Genomic DNA, 15,944 nt, shown 5'->3' with positions numbered 1-15,944 from the left:
TTCTTACGTGGGCAATGTCTTTCAAATACAGATGACAAGGTAAAGTAGAAAGGCTAGAAGAAGGGTGGCCAGGCTTTCACTAAACTTAAGAAACCGAGAGAGAAGGCGCAGGAGCCGAGAAAGTAAGACCTGATCCCGCAACATCAGGGCTCTGAGCAACATCAGGTGTGAGGGGACCAATGCGCCCCGTCCAGTTTGGGGCGGATCCACTCAGCTCTGCGCTTTGGAAACTCAGCAACCACCGCGCAGGTTCGCTTTACTAAATCTCGCCTCCCTACTTATGGCAAGTGAAGGACACGTTGCTAAACTAACTGAATGGCTTCAGGGCCTAGGGTCTCCCCGCTTAGGGGTAAAAAAACACCCAAACCTGGAAAGGTTTCTCAGATAGAGACAAACTTATTGCTGCCCGGTGTGGCCCATGCAAAAGTTCCTAGATTTGGACGAGCCCAGTGCTCTGCCAGGAAGCGAGGCTGGTGGACGCGGGTCCATGTAGAGTTCTGCCCTCTTTCCCGGGCCTGCATTGGGCCTGAACGAGGGTGAGAGCACGGGAATAGTCTCTCCAAACTCCCTAGAAAATAATATAACACTTCCAGATTGTTTACCACACTGTCCAGCTGTCCGGAAAGGTCGGATGCGTTTCCTGCACTCGTCCTAGTTCAGCTGGGCTTTCCCTCACCCGTGATCTGATGGGCTAAATTATTTTATTCCAACTCTGGAAAGTTTAACTGCGATCTAAATAAACAGCTTAGGGAAAAGACCCGAGGCTGCGAAGGTTAATTACACTCAAACTAGCAACTTGCACTTGGTTTTGTTATAAGGCCTTCCTCTTGCCTCTTGTATTTACGCCCTCCTTGTTTACATCGAGCTCAGGCACTGAAGCGTTAGGCCGGCAGGGAGCTCAGTTTCACTTCGGGGGTATGGCGGGGCCTATCATTTCGTCATCAGGTTTTGAAGGAAAGTTGGAATGTTTTTATCAGATCTAACTTACAGTAACTCCTCAAACACTAAATTCCCGCCACTGCGGCTCAGGTCTGCAAACTCCTTGGCCCCTAGCTGTCGGAGAAACGGTAAGAGCTCGCGCAACGCCTCGCTGCACCTGCGGAGGAGGGAGAGCGTCTCTGCGCGTCTTGGAACGCCTCACCGCGCTTCCCGCGCTCCGCCGGCCAGCCCGCCAGCCGCTGCGACCCACCCCCGCATCTTCCAGTCCCCCACCTTCACCAAAACGTGCGGGGACCAGGGGAGACTGGCATCCCAACGCCTGGGAAAGCCACCGCGCCAGGGACAAGTCCGGCCCCTGGCTCCCAGGCGAGGCCCGAATGCGCGCACACACTGCAACCAGGGCGGTGGCGCTCCCAAAGCGGGAGGGGTGGAAGAGGGCGGAAGCGCGGTACGCTAGCGAGCACACCCATGAGCCGCGGACCCAGGGGTCTCCGCCTGGTGGCTAGGGAGAGGGTGTCCACGCTGTACGTGACGCCTGGGCCGCGGCCGGAGCCCACTAGCGGAGCGCACTGCTGAACAAGACAGCCGCCGCCGCCACGGAACCTGGCAGGCGGCGCAGAGCCCGAGGGAGCTCGTTTTCCTGGGCGGGCACGTGACGGGGTTGGCAGCGCTCAAGCCCGGGCTGGGAGGCGGGGGAAGCGGCGAGCAAGAGGCCGGGGGCGGGCGGGCGACTAGCGCGCTGTGTACTTAGGTCGTGTGCTGGGGCTTTTCTCTCCCAGGAGCCGGCGGTGGGAGGGGGAGGGGCCACCGCTCCGCCTTCTCCTTTTCGCAATGTTGACGCAATCTATAAATAGTGGAACAAAAGGACCAACTTCCTCGGAGCTTTGCTGAAACTGCACAAAAAATCGAGCTGGGGGGTTCCCTGGTCCCTGGCGATGGGGCGGGGAGCGCGGCGCCAGGGGAGGGGGCGGGCGCGGCGGCGCGGGCCCTGCCGAGGGGGGACACCTGGCTGAGGGCACAGCTGCCGCCGCGCCGCTCCGCGCGAACCCAGGGCTCCCGTCCCTGCGCGGGCTCGAGAGCTCGCCCAGACCAGGGGTCTTCCTCCGCCGTTGACAGGTCAGTCCGTACCGCCCCTTTCTACACTGAGGTTTTTTTCCCCCACCCCCAAGCCTCTACTTTTAGAAGGGAATTGAAGGAAAAAATAGAACGAGGCGCAGCAGTGACAGCCACCAAATCTGCAAACCCAGGAGTCCACGGCGGGGTGGCCGAGAGGGTTCAGGAGGCGGTCCGTGCCTGACTCCCTGTAGTACGGCCAGTGCCCGCACCGCGGCCGGAGGAAAGCAGGCAGGACTAGCGTGCGCCGCCCAGGCGGCAGGGAGAGCGGAGGCGGGAGCACCGCGGAGGCGCGGGCCGCTGGCCCGGGGTCGAGGGCGGGCCCCAACTGCCGCTCCCGCCTGGGGGCCGACCCCTGGCGGAGACAAGCCTGGGACCGGAGGACACTGAGCGTGCCTCGCCCCTCGGAACTCGGACTTGGCGTCTCCGCCTCGTCTTGCTGCTGCTGTAACGAGACTGAGCAGAGACGCGCTTTCGCCGCACGCCGCCGCGCAACCTGGCTCCGGTGCCCACGCACCCAGCGCGCTGGGAATTGGGGGGCTAGATGGAGACAGGGGGCACGCTGCTCCAGGAGACCGAAATCCGAGCGCGAGCGCCTGCCGCGCCGCGGTGGCGGTTACACCGGGCGCGGGGGAGGGGGCGGAGCTGGCGCTGTTGACAGCGGTGCTGGAGCAGGGAGGGCGAAAGTTGGGGGAGAGGTGGGAGTCAGGGGTGGGGGAGGGAGCGCGCGCGCGGGATTCGGTGGGGAGGGAGGGCAGGCGTCACGTGACGGGCAGACGCCCCCGCTACAGGCTGACAGTAGCAATGACGTCACCGTCCCCTGACTGCAGGGGGTGGCACTTCCGCTCCCTCCCCCATCTCTGCGCCCAACACCCCAATACCCGCGACGCTGCCATTTCGAAGTGTGGGAGCGGACGGAGGGTAGACAAGAGTTTTCCTAAGAGCCCTAGCCCTTGGTTGCCTCCCCAAGCTCCCCGGGATCCCGGGCTTGGGACCAGAGCCGGAGCCGCGGCTACCAGCTCCTGACGCGCCCCATTGTGTGAGCAAGCGGCGCAGGGCGGAGGCTGGTGCCGGCCCCCTGCGGCTCCTAGCTCCGGAGGGGGCGGGGCCGGTCCCGAGCAGTCAAGGCCAAGTCTGGCCGCGTCCCGAGAGCGCCGTACGCGCACCGAAGGTCCGACACTCTTGGCTGGGAACCCGCGGCCTTGCCCGCGTTTCCGGGGCGCCGGGTGGTTGGGCATCCGCTCAGCGGAGCGGACCTACGGTTTAGAGCCGCGAGTATGTGGTAGGAGTCTGTCACCGCTCCAGGGGACGCGATTCCAGCAGTCGTTATAAGCTATTCGGGGAAACTCGGGGTTTTAGTGACTCAGCGTGGTGAGCGCTATTTATAAGTTGATGCGTTACTAGCAAGGAAATATACTTCGCTCAGATCCGTCGGTCCAAGGAAGGCAAAGAGGTGCGTTAGAGGCAACAATTAAAAGAACTTTTTTGAAAGAAAAAAATTTTGACTTAGAAATTGTTGTAAGACATTGGCAGGTTTCACAAGCAGACTAGTCAACACGGTTTATCTCAAAAAGTCGGAACCTCTTCCAGGGTAGATGGAGGGTAGGTAGTGTTGCATGAACCAGGAACAATAATTCAGATGAATGACCCAGCAGACTTCCTAGTAGACTGCAGAATATCAGAACTGCCTTGTTTATTAACTACAGGATTTGTTAAATATATAACACCATGTGTTGACTAGGTATAAAATAAAGGAAAACTGGATGATGTTGAAAATTCCTATACAATATTCTGTTAACAGGAAGGTGTGTGGGGGATTTATTATCAAAAATCTTCTGGCAACTATAAATTACATGTTTACCACTCAATTTCTCCCTCCCAACAAAGCACTACAAAAATATATATTACAGCCTGAGGTTCTTCTACACCGTATAAGTGCTGCACAATTATCGATCATTGCTAGTTTTACAGGCTTTACTTTATGGTTTTATTTTCTTTTCTCTCATCCCCACCCAGTTTGGAAATCCAAGAGGTAGATACTAAAAGAAAGAGCAATAGCTAAGCTGGCTTCTGGGAAGCAAGAGTTCACACCTCACCTTGCCTGCACGACTTTTCTATAGGTAGCGTGACCTGAAGTGTTTCCTAAAAGAAAGAAGGTGGTTTCTTGGATGGCAAAAATTAAGCCAGTTAAGAAGAAAGGAAAGGGCTTCCCAAGCTGAGAAGCAAACCATCATGTATAAAGGCTTGCACTGCAGAACTAAGGTGACATTAAGTGTGGGTGAGACCTAAGAAGAGTAAAGAGAAGGATGAGAAAGAAAGCTAGTAGGAAGGAAGGAAGCTGGTAGAATGGGGATGGCCAGGTCATGCAGGGCTTTGTATTCTATGATGGGAGTTTAGAATTGAGCCTGAGATCTATAAGTTTTTAGCCTATCGAGGTACACATAACCTTTTGAAAACCTATGGAAAGCAATGTGGTCTCTCTCCAGAAAAAAAAAAAAAATGCACCTATAGCTAGACCCATACTACAATTTTGCATACAGTTTCAAAGGGTCTACTCAGCTTTGTGAGTAAATGACTATTAGGCCTCAGGATTAAAACCTATAGGAAAGAGAGAACCATGAAAAGATTTTGTTAGTGGAAAGGCACAGTCGAGTGTGAAAAGATTGCAGGTCTTTGAAAAGATTACACTGGTTAGAGCCTGGGAATGGAACGTAAAACAGCCTGTGATCTAAATAAGAATTGACTAGGACCACTGCTGTATACCTATGGGGAGCGGGGATAGAAAGAAGAGCTGTTCAAGGAAAATAAATGGGAATGGGAAACTGACTGGCTGTGTGGGGCAAGGGCAAGACCAAGTTTCTGGTCTAGGGTGCGGACTGGGCAGAGTTGGGCCTCAGGTCCAGAATGAGGAACTCTGTTTTGTCCTTGTGGAATTTGAGCTATCGGAGAACTATCCCAGGAGGGTTGGAAGGAAGGTCTGGCTCTTTGGACCTCACTAGGTCATTCTATTCCTTTTAGTAGGTAGTAGCTAAAGCCACATGAGTGGATAAGTGGACCAGAAAGTGTTGCGTGAGAAGGGTTCTAAGAAGGGAACCCTGAGTACCCACTCACATTTAGGGAAAGGGAAGGAGCCAGAGGAACCTTTGAAGGACAGTGATGAGTGACTAAAGACAGAGTGGTGTCCCTAGTTTATAACTTTAATAACTCCTGCTTCCTTGATAAGGAATGAAAACATGTTGGTTTGGTCCCTTTATAACATTGAAAAGGTTGTGTACCCTTTCAGTGAAAAAGCACCTTTCGAAAGATTCTAATTCAGAAGGGAGATGTCAGAAGATTTTGCTTTCTCTTTCTTTTGAAACTAGGGATACCTAGGGGAGAAGAAAAGAAGTGGAAGGAATCAAGCTTTCTCTTTCTTTTCCCTGTTCAGTCACTAAGCCTTCAAAGAAAAGGAGTCTTGACAGACTAGGTCCCCATGATAGTGTTTTTTTGTTTCTAATGGCACTTCACTTAGTACTGACAGGTGCTAAGATTTCAGTCTGGCTAAAGAAACAAGGAAAAGTAGAGGGAAATGTTTTTCTTTTGCTTCCTCCATCTCCTGCCTACTTGTTACAGCTAACCTGAGCTAGATATTTAGTGGAAGGAAGGACTGAAACCACCCCAGAACTTAGTGGTTTCAACATTGCTTTACTCATGAATGTGCAATTTGGGTAGGGCTCTGTAGGGACAGCTTGTTTCTAATCCACTTAGTGTCAGCTGGAGCAGCTCATAGGCTAGAGGCTTACATCATCTGAATGCTTCTTCACTTGCATGTTTAGCAATAGGACTTACAGAAGACTGGGACCTTGGCTCTGGGACTGTCAGCCAGAACACCTACGCTTGGCCTCTCCTTGTGGTCTGGGCTTTCTTACAACAGGGTTGCTAGGTTCCAGGGTCCCAAGACTGAGAGCCAGATGAAGCTGTATCACCTCTTATGACCTGATCTTGGAAGTCATTCGGCATCATTTCCATCAGATTCTATTCATTAGAGGCAACTCATTAATGCCATACATATTCTAGAAAGGGGTATTAGACTACCTTTTAATGGGAGGAGTGTTAAAGAATTTGCAATGTGTTTAAAATCACCACACATATTAACTTAAGATAAATTTGATATTAGAATGATATATAAAAACCCAAATATTTCATTGTTACAGCAAAGCTAATCCTGAGCCAATCTGAGTAGGCAGTTTGTCTCATAATCTTCTTTCTTCTCCCTTATGACCATTCCCTCCCCCTCCAGGTCAGGCCTCCTGAACACAGACACCTCTCTCTCCTAAGCTAGGTAGGACCCCCACAGTAGCTATACCTCCAGGGCAATGCTCAGGTCTTAAAAGTTTTTGCTGTTCCCTCCTTGAATTGTTCCTGACTTTGGACCTCACTAGGTCATTAGCAAGGCCATTACTTATATGACTTTACTTCTCAGTGTTAAAAAGCAAAATGCTATGGAGTTTATGCCAATAAGTAATTTTATAATAAATTCATGTTACATAATTAGAAATGGCATTGCTTAAAATGGACTATTATGTTTTTAGATGTCAGGATCTTGACTTGGACTTGTTTATTCATAAAAAATAATTTGAAAAGGGTGGTTGAGATTTTAGGCATTTTATAAGAATTTGCAAATTTCCTTAAAGATGATATAACACTTATTACAATACAAAATTTAAATGACTGTTTTCCCACTTTTACAATGCACATTACATTATTTTTCTTTAAAATCAATACACATAGTTATTTAGTGGATAAAGGGGCTCAAGAGTTCTCTAAGGAACTGAAAATACTACCTTTCCTTGAGTAATCAAGATTAAATAATCTTTTCTTACAACCTAGTATCTTTTAAAATTCTCCTAGAGCTGAGATAATTTATATATCTTTGATGTTCTTTTAGACTTCCTTTACGACTTAGAGATAGAAGTAATGCTTAGGCCATTTTAACGATTCATTCTCTCTCAAAGACTGTCTATATATTTTGCTGATTTTACATAATTATTTATATTTAGACTGAGTCAAAATCACACTGTAAATTCATACTATAGAATACAGGTTTTACAATAAGTACATCTAGATAGTGAGCAAATGTACATTTACGAACATTTTGTTTTTTACATATATTAATGGTTTTTGAAGTAGAATGCTGTTTAAAAACATAAAATGAATCAAGTATATCTTTGCAAAGATTCTCATTAGCATTGATAAATACACTGACACAGTATTCACCTTAAACTAATGGACTTTATTATCAGGCTGAAACTGTTCCTGATTCTCTGTGACTTCACAGCTACCATGGAGGCAGCCCAAAGGAGCTTAAGTAAACACTTAAATTACATAATGCAGCTCTGAAGGAGGAACAACCCCATGCAAACTGTGCCATATAGTTTTACAGACGCTATTTTTTTCCGTATGCCAGAATGCTTATTACCCTATCTCTAGAATGACTTCATGGTAATGATAACATAAAGGAAAATTGGAAGTGAGCCAGTCTGTTTCTAAGTATCTTGATGAAGGCAGGGTTGAGGAAATTATTTCAAAGTAGTTATCTAGTGAATTTTTTTCTTAACCTTATAAACTAAGCATTTAGAATCATTTTAGAAAGTACTATAGTGAAAATGGCACAGTAACTAATAAAGTCAATAGGATTTCAATAAAGAACCAAGCTCAATAAATAAAATATGATATTGCTGGTTGATAGCAATTATGCCCTGCCTACTACAGGAAGAACTAAATACAATCTTACTTTTATTAAGTAAAATAATTTGGGTCCTTCTTTACATTTTCTTCACCTTTCCATGTGTTCAAAATATAATTTATTTTAAAAGAAATATTGCCAAAGCCAATAAAAAATACATTTCTTCAATATCTGGGCAAGGCTCTATGTTAAACAACATGGAGATGACAAAGAATTATAAGTCCTTGAGGCAATAAAGTTATTAATATGATTATATTAGCAGAAATTCAACTTTACCAAGTTGAATTACAGAGTCTCCCCATCAGATTGACAAAGATTGAAAATACATGCTAATAACTAGTGTTGCTAAGAGTAATGAAATTTACAATCTCTACTAGTACCATATTACCTTTCAGGGGTCTAAAAAATGTCCAAATCTTTGACACAGTAGTTCCACTTTCAGGAACCAATCCTAAGGAAATAATCAAATATGAAGTTAAAGATTTATTTATATTCACTACAGCATCTCTACAGGGAAATCAAACTAAATATTCAACAGTAAAAGAGTGTTTAAATAAAGCATGGTACATTAATCTAATGGAATGTTATGCAACCACTAAAAATTTAATGCTACAGAGAAATATTTAATGTACAGTTAAAATTTTTAGCTTATAGAATTATTTCTCATTTATTTAAAAATACATTTATTTATATGCATAGAAAAAGAGTGGGGGGAAATATACCAAAGTATTATGGGATTATTGTAATTTTTACTTTTTTCATATTTTCTAAAATGAGTACATATTATTTTAACAATCAGGAAAAAAACATTAAAATTAAAAGCTTTCCTCCCAAATATGTAAATCAAATGCCACATATTTACATTCTTACAACATTAAGATATTGAATAAAGTAACAACATATTAGTTACTTTTTATAAGTACCTTTTCATTTTGCAAACTTACAACAACATCTGCCAGTAAGTAATTTCTGCTTTCTAAACTTAGGGTATAGGCAAGTACAGAGTATTATGTGAGGGGTATAATTTGAGGGGTATACTTCGGTGGCAAAGTTGATTTGGAGAAAATTTGGTAGAGTCAAAATCCAACTGTAAAGCTACTGTAATGACTGGATCTATTTTATAAGTTTTATAATAGCATTTTAAATTATTTTTATTTTTAATTATGGTAAAAACAACACAATTTACTATCTTAATCATTTTAAAATGAACAGTTCAGTATTGTTAAGTATATTCACACTGTTGTGTATAATAGTATTTTAAAGATAATATCTTTATTGGTTTCACAAAAACAATGCATGTTCATTTTTCAATAATTCAAACAATATAAAAGTTACAGGGAAGTTTTAAATCTCCACAGATCCCAGATTTCTCCATCAATATTAAATGAACTTCATGGTAGGCATATTTCTATGCATTTATACAAATAAGATAATCTTATTTAAGATGAAAACATGCATACTACTTTTAAATAAAAAACAGTATTAACTTTTTGAATTTGGTAGAAGTAGGATCAGCTGGAGGAATTGCTGAACTTTTAGTAAAATGTTTCTTAGCCACAATCTTATTTCCTAAAATAGCCAAAGTTTAAAAACTTATAAGAGTTTGAAGGCTTTTTTATCTGTATGTTTCAAATATAGAAATGTGACTAGATTCTGATATGAAAAAAATGTATTTTTATTGGATATGTCATTTTCTTTACAAAGTCAAGGTATTAATGTTTATTTGTTTTGTAACTCTAATTCCTTTGGTCTTTTGATCTTTATCTGTATTTTAAAATCTATAACATGACTTGACTACCCAAATCCTAGTTATTAATTTTGATTAATCACTTAGTTACCTGCCCTTCACTAAGTAGTTTCTTTTTCTTTCTTTCTTTTTTTTTTATCTACATGGACTCATGGATGCTGTTTGCCTTTTTCATTGTTGAATGACACTGAGATATACTACTTGGGTGTCATGCTGGCTTTGCCTTAAAACTGTGCAGATATTTTTCCTTTGTTTTCTGCCTTTGAATATTGCTTAGAGGAAGTCTAAAGCCAGCATGATTTCCTCCCTCTTTAAGTTATTTAGTTTTCTGTCCAGAGATCTGAAAAGTTTTTCCTTCTTATGATTAACAGCTTAACCATGATATGCCTCAATATTGAATATTATGCATTCATTTTTCTTTGGACATTTTATACTGCAAATTCAATTCTTTCATTATTTTGTGGAAATTCTCTTCTATTACATCTTTAAGTGCTTTTTCTTATCCATTTGTCACATCATGTACTCAGGCAGATGAATCAGGAATTGTCTTTGTCTCAGTTACATATTATCTTCTTTGCAGTTACTTTGGTATTCTGCATTCATTGCAATTTCTTTATCAAATTCATTTGTCAACTGAATTTACTGAGTTCCAGCACCAGTGGTATATAAGATCACATCCTTGCATTTTTAAAGCTATGAAGCTTTTAGTTGACGATAGGGGAGGAAAAAACAAACAAATTTATAATGTCGAGGAGTAGTAATAAGAAACCCAAGTAAGGAACTGGCGGGGTGGGGAAAGGAATTGTACATTTTAGATAGAGCAGTGAGAGCAGGCCTCTCTGTGATGACATTTGAGAAGAGACCTGAATGAAGCGAGGCAGTGTACTAGGAGACCTAGGCAATCCAGATGTAGAGAAAAGCAAGAACAGAGGAAGGTGGTATGTCCAAGACAGAATGATTAGAGCCTAATGAGTAACTGGAAGGTGGTGAGAGATGAGACTAGAGAATTGGATAGGGTAGGTCACAAAAGGGGTTGTAGGCCCTAGGAAGCGTTTTGAATTTTGCTCCTCGTGTGATGAGAAGCAGGGAAAAATGGTATATGCTTTAGAGGAGTCAGTCACTCTGGCCGCTACTAAGTATTTCAATAGCAATAAATTGAGTATAGTAGTTCCCCTTGTCTGCAGGAGATATGTTCCAAGAACCCCAGTGGATGCCTGAAATCACAGATGGTACTGAACCCTATATATACTATTTTTTCCTAAACATACATACCTATGATAAAGTTTAATTTATAAATTAGGCACAGTAAGTGATTAACAATAATAAAATAGAACAGTTATAACAATATCCTGTAATAAAAGTTATGTGAATGTGGTTTCTCAAAATATTGTACTCACCTTTCTTGTGAGGATATGAGATGATACAATGCCTATGTGATGAGATGAAGTGAAGTGAATGTTATGTAGGCATTGTGACATAGCATTAGGCTATTATAAAGGTTACTTGAACATGAGCACTTTGATACCCCGACAGTCGATCTAATCACCAAGATGGCTGCTAGTGTACAGGCAGGGAGCGTATACACGGTGGATACGCTGAACAAAGGGATGATTCGTGCTGCGGGCAAGACAGAGCAGGATGGTGTGAGATTTCATCATTCTACCTGACATCATGCAATTTAAAATATATGAATAGTTTAGTTCTGGAATTTTTCATTTAATATTTTCAGACCACAGCTGACTGTGGTAACTCAAAGCATTGAAAGAAAACTGGGGCTAAGAAGGGGCTAGTGTATAAAGAATTAGTCAGATAGATGTTATCGAACTGAATGAGGAAAAGGGAGTACTGAGATAATAGAATAACTTAGAGAAGGATCTACTACCCTTAGTACTGGATAAACACAGGGAAGACTTGAATTTATCAGAACCCAGAAGCTATGAGGAAACATTCAGCAGAGCTGGAGCCCTGACCTCAGAAAAGGGGATGCTGCCCATTTGCTGCTGGTATCTCTGAGAGGGTATGTTGGAGCTAGTTATAGGAAAGTGTAAAATAATTGAAATTTAGAGCTAACCGTAGCTGTCAGAATGAAGGTCCATAACTGGGGCGGTGCTGACAAGTGCAGAAAACCAACAAAGAGCAAGTTCTTGTTCTCTCTTCTTGACTCTCAGTCTTTCTCTAACACTCCTATTGACACACTGTAGCAGGGATTCAGCCGGCAAAGTAGAAATGAGGTTGCCCAGTCTCCGTCCCACATCACAAAGCAGAGTATAGGTTTACTGCTTGAGATAACAGCTTAATAACTGGCACAAAGAGGAATTAAGGGTGATTTCTAGGTTTTTGCCTTGAGCAACTAGATGAAAATAATGCAACTTAGTGACATGGAGGAAACTTGGATAGAAGTAAATTGAAGTGAAGAAGAAAATTAAGAGATTTGTTTTGAATGTGTTAACTTTGAGGTCCTTATTAGAGATCTAAGTAGAGCTCCTGGGCAGAAGGTTGGATGTGAGTTTGGCGCTCAACAGAGATATCAAGGATAGACTACAATGTTAGGAGCCCTGAGAACCTAGACAGGATTTAGAACCAGAAAAAAAATGGATGAGATGACCTAGAGAAAAATGAATGTTGATGGTGAATTAAAAAAAGAGTGAGGGAATAAGCCTGGGGGTTTCCAAACATTTGGGGAGAGTAAAACGATATGGCAAGAAGGTAATTGTAATCTCAAGAGCAGTTAAAGTGGAGCTATGGAGACAATAATTCTAACTGGAATGTACTGAATAGATAATGTAAAGTGAGGAAGTGGAAACTGCAAGTATAGACAGTCTTTGCAAAATTTTGTTATAAAGTGGAGCAGAAAAATGGGCTCCTACTCACCATGTAAGTAGAGGGGGATATCTAATGTGATGGTATTTTGAGGATGGGAAATATTACAGTATATTTACTGATTGGTATAATCCAGTAGAGAGGGAGAAATTGAGAGTGCAGGAAATGGAATAATCACAGGAACACAGTCCTTGACTATACAAGACAAGATAGGATCTGAGGCACAAGTAGAGGGGCTTGCCTTAGATAAGAACAGGGATAGCTGGTCCTTTATAAAGGAAGGGAAGGTATATTAATAGAGATGAATGCAGGTTTGTGGATACAGTGTGGGAAACGAGTTTCTCTTGTGACAGCTTCTATTTATCGATGAAACGAGTTTGAAGTGAGGTGCAGGGAGATATGGGAGATTTAGGAGAGATGAGGCATGATCATCTTGGAGAATGGAAAAATGAGTTGACTAGGGGAAAGTGCTGGGGTTGTCAGTGTTTCCTTTTGGTGAGAATTCAATTTCCAGCTATTCTATTCTATTTCTTGCTGTCCCAAATTATTTATTTTGAAATAATAGCATTATTTTGGCCTTCGTTGGCTTAGCTTGTGGACATTTTCTTTTTATGGCTATTTCCAGTAATGTTATTAAAGAAGTTTTGACTGTTCTTTGTTTTACCCATTTTGTAAAGTGTTTGGGGAGGAAGATTTCATGGTCTGCCTCCACTCCTCATCTTTATCTGAAAGTCTAGAATGATGTTTTTACATAAACAGCGCTTCACATTTTTTCAGTTTACCCTATATATAGGAATATAAAGGCAAGAAGTCAAAGTAACATTATATATTATTATAATAATGATCATTTACTGTGTTAGGCATTTTACATACATGATCTCTAAAACTTATAACTACCCTACAAGGTAAGTCTTGTTGACAGTTATTTCCACAAGAAACCTTTTTTACTGGTGATGCCAGATTACAAAATATTACCTGAAGCTCACAGCTGGCCAAAATAAACAAGGTAAGAACAAATTTTGTGTGTGTGTGTTTGTAAAAAATTAGCACTTAAGAGACTGTTCTTTTTGAAGTACAAAATAGTAGTTTGCAAAAATTCACTACACTAATGGCAATTTTGTGGACAGCTTTTTGACATCATTACATTCTTACTGCAACAGTTACTAACTGACAGATTCAAGGAACTTGGTAAATTAATTGAGGCATCCCCTCTCTAACCATCTCCATCATCCATCAATGAACACCATGTCAAAATCATTAGTAAATTATACTAAATCATTATAACTTTATAAGTTATAGGATATGGATTAGTGTTTGTTTTGAAAACTCTATTATTTGGATTTATATAATATCAAACTTTTCTTTTGGTCAACAATATACTCGTGATGATACTGAAAACATACCATTGAGACATAAACACCTATCTATAACAAGTAATGGATTTCTTTTTCTGATTATAAAAGTAGTATATGTAAGTAAAGAAATTTTTGAAAATGTTAAAATATTTTTAAAATGGCGAGAAAAAATAACCAATAATTCCTTTATTTAGAGGCAGATGACTATTGCAGTTCACATATTTCCATGCAGTTTTTGAAGCTTATAAAGTTTATATTGTTTGCTTTTGTGCCCTGCCTTTTTTCATAACAATTTATCAGAAATGTTTCCTCAAGTTATTTAAAACTCTTCAAAATATTTTCAGTGACTGCATAATGTCCCTTGTATGGAATACTTTTTCCTTAAGTGGTCATTTAAGTTATTTTCTTTACTTGTTGCTATGAACTTTTTTATGCACAAACCTTTTCTAACATTTCAGATTATTTCCTAAATTAGGATAAATTCCTAGAAATGGTCTATAAGGCCAACATTTTAAACTCCATTTGGTAAAATTTTGCTATAAAAGCTTCCATAAGAAATCTAGTCATAATAAATAAAAGATTGCTGCATTTTAGTAGCTATTGTTTATTCACTTACCTATTGAATTTATTGAAATACTTATTGAACATCTTTTATGGGTCAGACACTTGCTAGACACTGGGGTCAACAACAACAAAAAAACACAAGCTTCCCCACCTGGAAGATACGTTCTAGTGGAAGAGACAAAAGCAAATAAATAAATAAATATAATAGTTATAAGTTGTAATCTAGTCACTTCCATTACTCAATATTGAGATAAAGAAATGATTTGGGCTCTCCCCCAGAATTTTTAAAGTTGTACTAAGAAAAAAGTTAAAGATATAGAATTATTAGGAAATATAGATGAGCTCTACGAATACTTTATGACTCACCATTCCTTTGTGCCCTATACCTACCTCTTCTAAAAACAAAAAAGGATAAACTAGGGTAAAGTTCATACTCTTTGGCCCAACCTTCAGTACTCCCTTCTCCCTGGTTTCAGTTACCAGGGGTCAACCATGATCCAAAAAGTATTACATGGAAGATTCCAGAAATAAGTAATTCATAAGTTTTAAATTGCATGCTATTCTGAGTAGCATGGTGAAATCTTGTCGATATCCAGCTCCTCCCACCTGGGATGTGAATCATCCCTTTGTCCAGTGTATCCACATGTATATATGCTATAGGCCTATTAGTCACTTAGTAGCCATCTCCATTATCAGATCAACTGTCCTGGTAAGCAGTGCTTGTATTCAAGTAACCCTTATTTTACTTATTAATGGCCCCCAAGCTCAAGAGTAGTGATAACTGGCAATTTAGATGTGCCTTTGAGAAGCCATAAGGAGCTTCCTTGAAGTAAAAAGGTATGTATGTATAGGAAAAAACATAGTATATATAGGGTTCAGTACAATCCAAGGTTTCAGGCATCCACTGGGAGTCTTAAAACTTATCCCCCATGGATAAGGGGGTACTGTAATCTGGTCTGACCCAACCTCAAGTGTAGCATGTTGTAGTAGAAGATACAATATGTACAATATGCCAAATTTGGGGAATAAGGAAACCAGGTTTCAGCAAATGGCAATGCTAGGATTGAGACCTTAGATGAGACATTTAATTTTCTGGAGTGTCAGCTTCTTTTGCAAAATTATGGATTTTGAATCCCTTCAACCTTTAAAATTTACTGTCTATGCATCTCTCTTAAAAATATTTCTTCCATTATGCTCCTCTTTATTCTGGGAGTGGGGAGGAAACGGTATGAAGAAGAATACAGAGGTTGGAAAGAGTAAGATTGATTCCTGGTTGATAGAAATAATTATAGTCTATAATGACCATTTTCTCATATTATTGAATATTTTGAAAACATGTTTTTAGTATCTGCATATCATTCCAACTTATGGATATGCCAAAATTTATTTATCTGTACCTCATTTTAAAGATTGTTTCCCAATTTCTGCAATTGTGTAAAGGTATTTTAGAATCCATACTTCTCTACTATTACTTAAAATACTATTGCAGGTTTTCTCTTGTGTCTTGTTCCTTTCGTGGAAAAAAAAAATGTTACTGTGATTTCTTCTGCTGTCTACTCCAACCTACACATGGCTTTCTCTTAACATAAAAACTCCACTCTGGACAATATTATATAGCCTGTCCTTCCTCCTTTCTAAAACCGTATCATCCCTGAATGAGGTCCATATTTCTGCAGCTCTC

At 41.2% G+C, this 15,944-nt stretch overlaps 1 long non-coding RNA gene across 1 annotated transcript; it reads right to left on the bottom strand.

The window, feature by feature from the left end:
- Window positions 1-6,680: 6,680 nt before the first annotated feature.
- Window positions 6,681-11,576, bottom strand: LOC111745846. Its single transcript, XR_002782818.1, has 2 exons — window positions 10,922-11,576; window positions 6,681-8,228 (listed from the first exon to the last, which is right to left on the bottom strand). It is a non-coding gene; the product is annotated as an uncharacterized LOC111745846 (long non-coding RNA).
- Between the last annotated feature and the right edge of the window lie 4,368 nt (window positions 11,577-15,944).

This window comes from Pteropus vampyrus, unplaced genomic scaffold, assembly GCF_000151845.1.
Source record: "Pteropus vampyrus isolate Shadow unplaced genomic scaffold, Pvam_2.0 Scaffold167, whole genome shotgun sequence".
Taxonomy (NCBI): Eukaryota; Metazoa; Chordata; class Mammalia; order Chiroptera; family Pteropodidae; genus Pteropus; species Pteropus vampyrus.
Note: the sequence above shows the minus strand (reverse complement) of the source record. Positions and strands in the feature narration are given on the sequence as shown.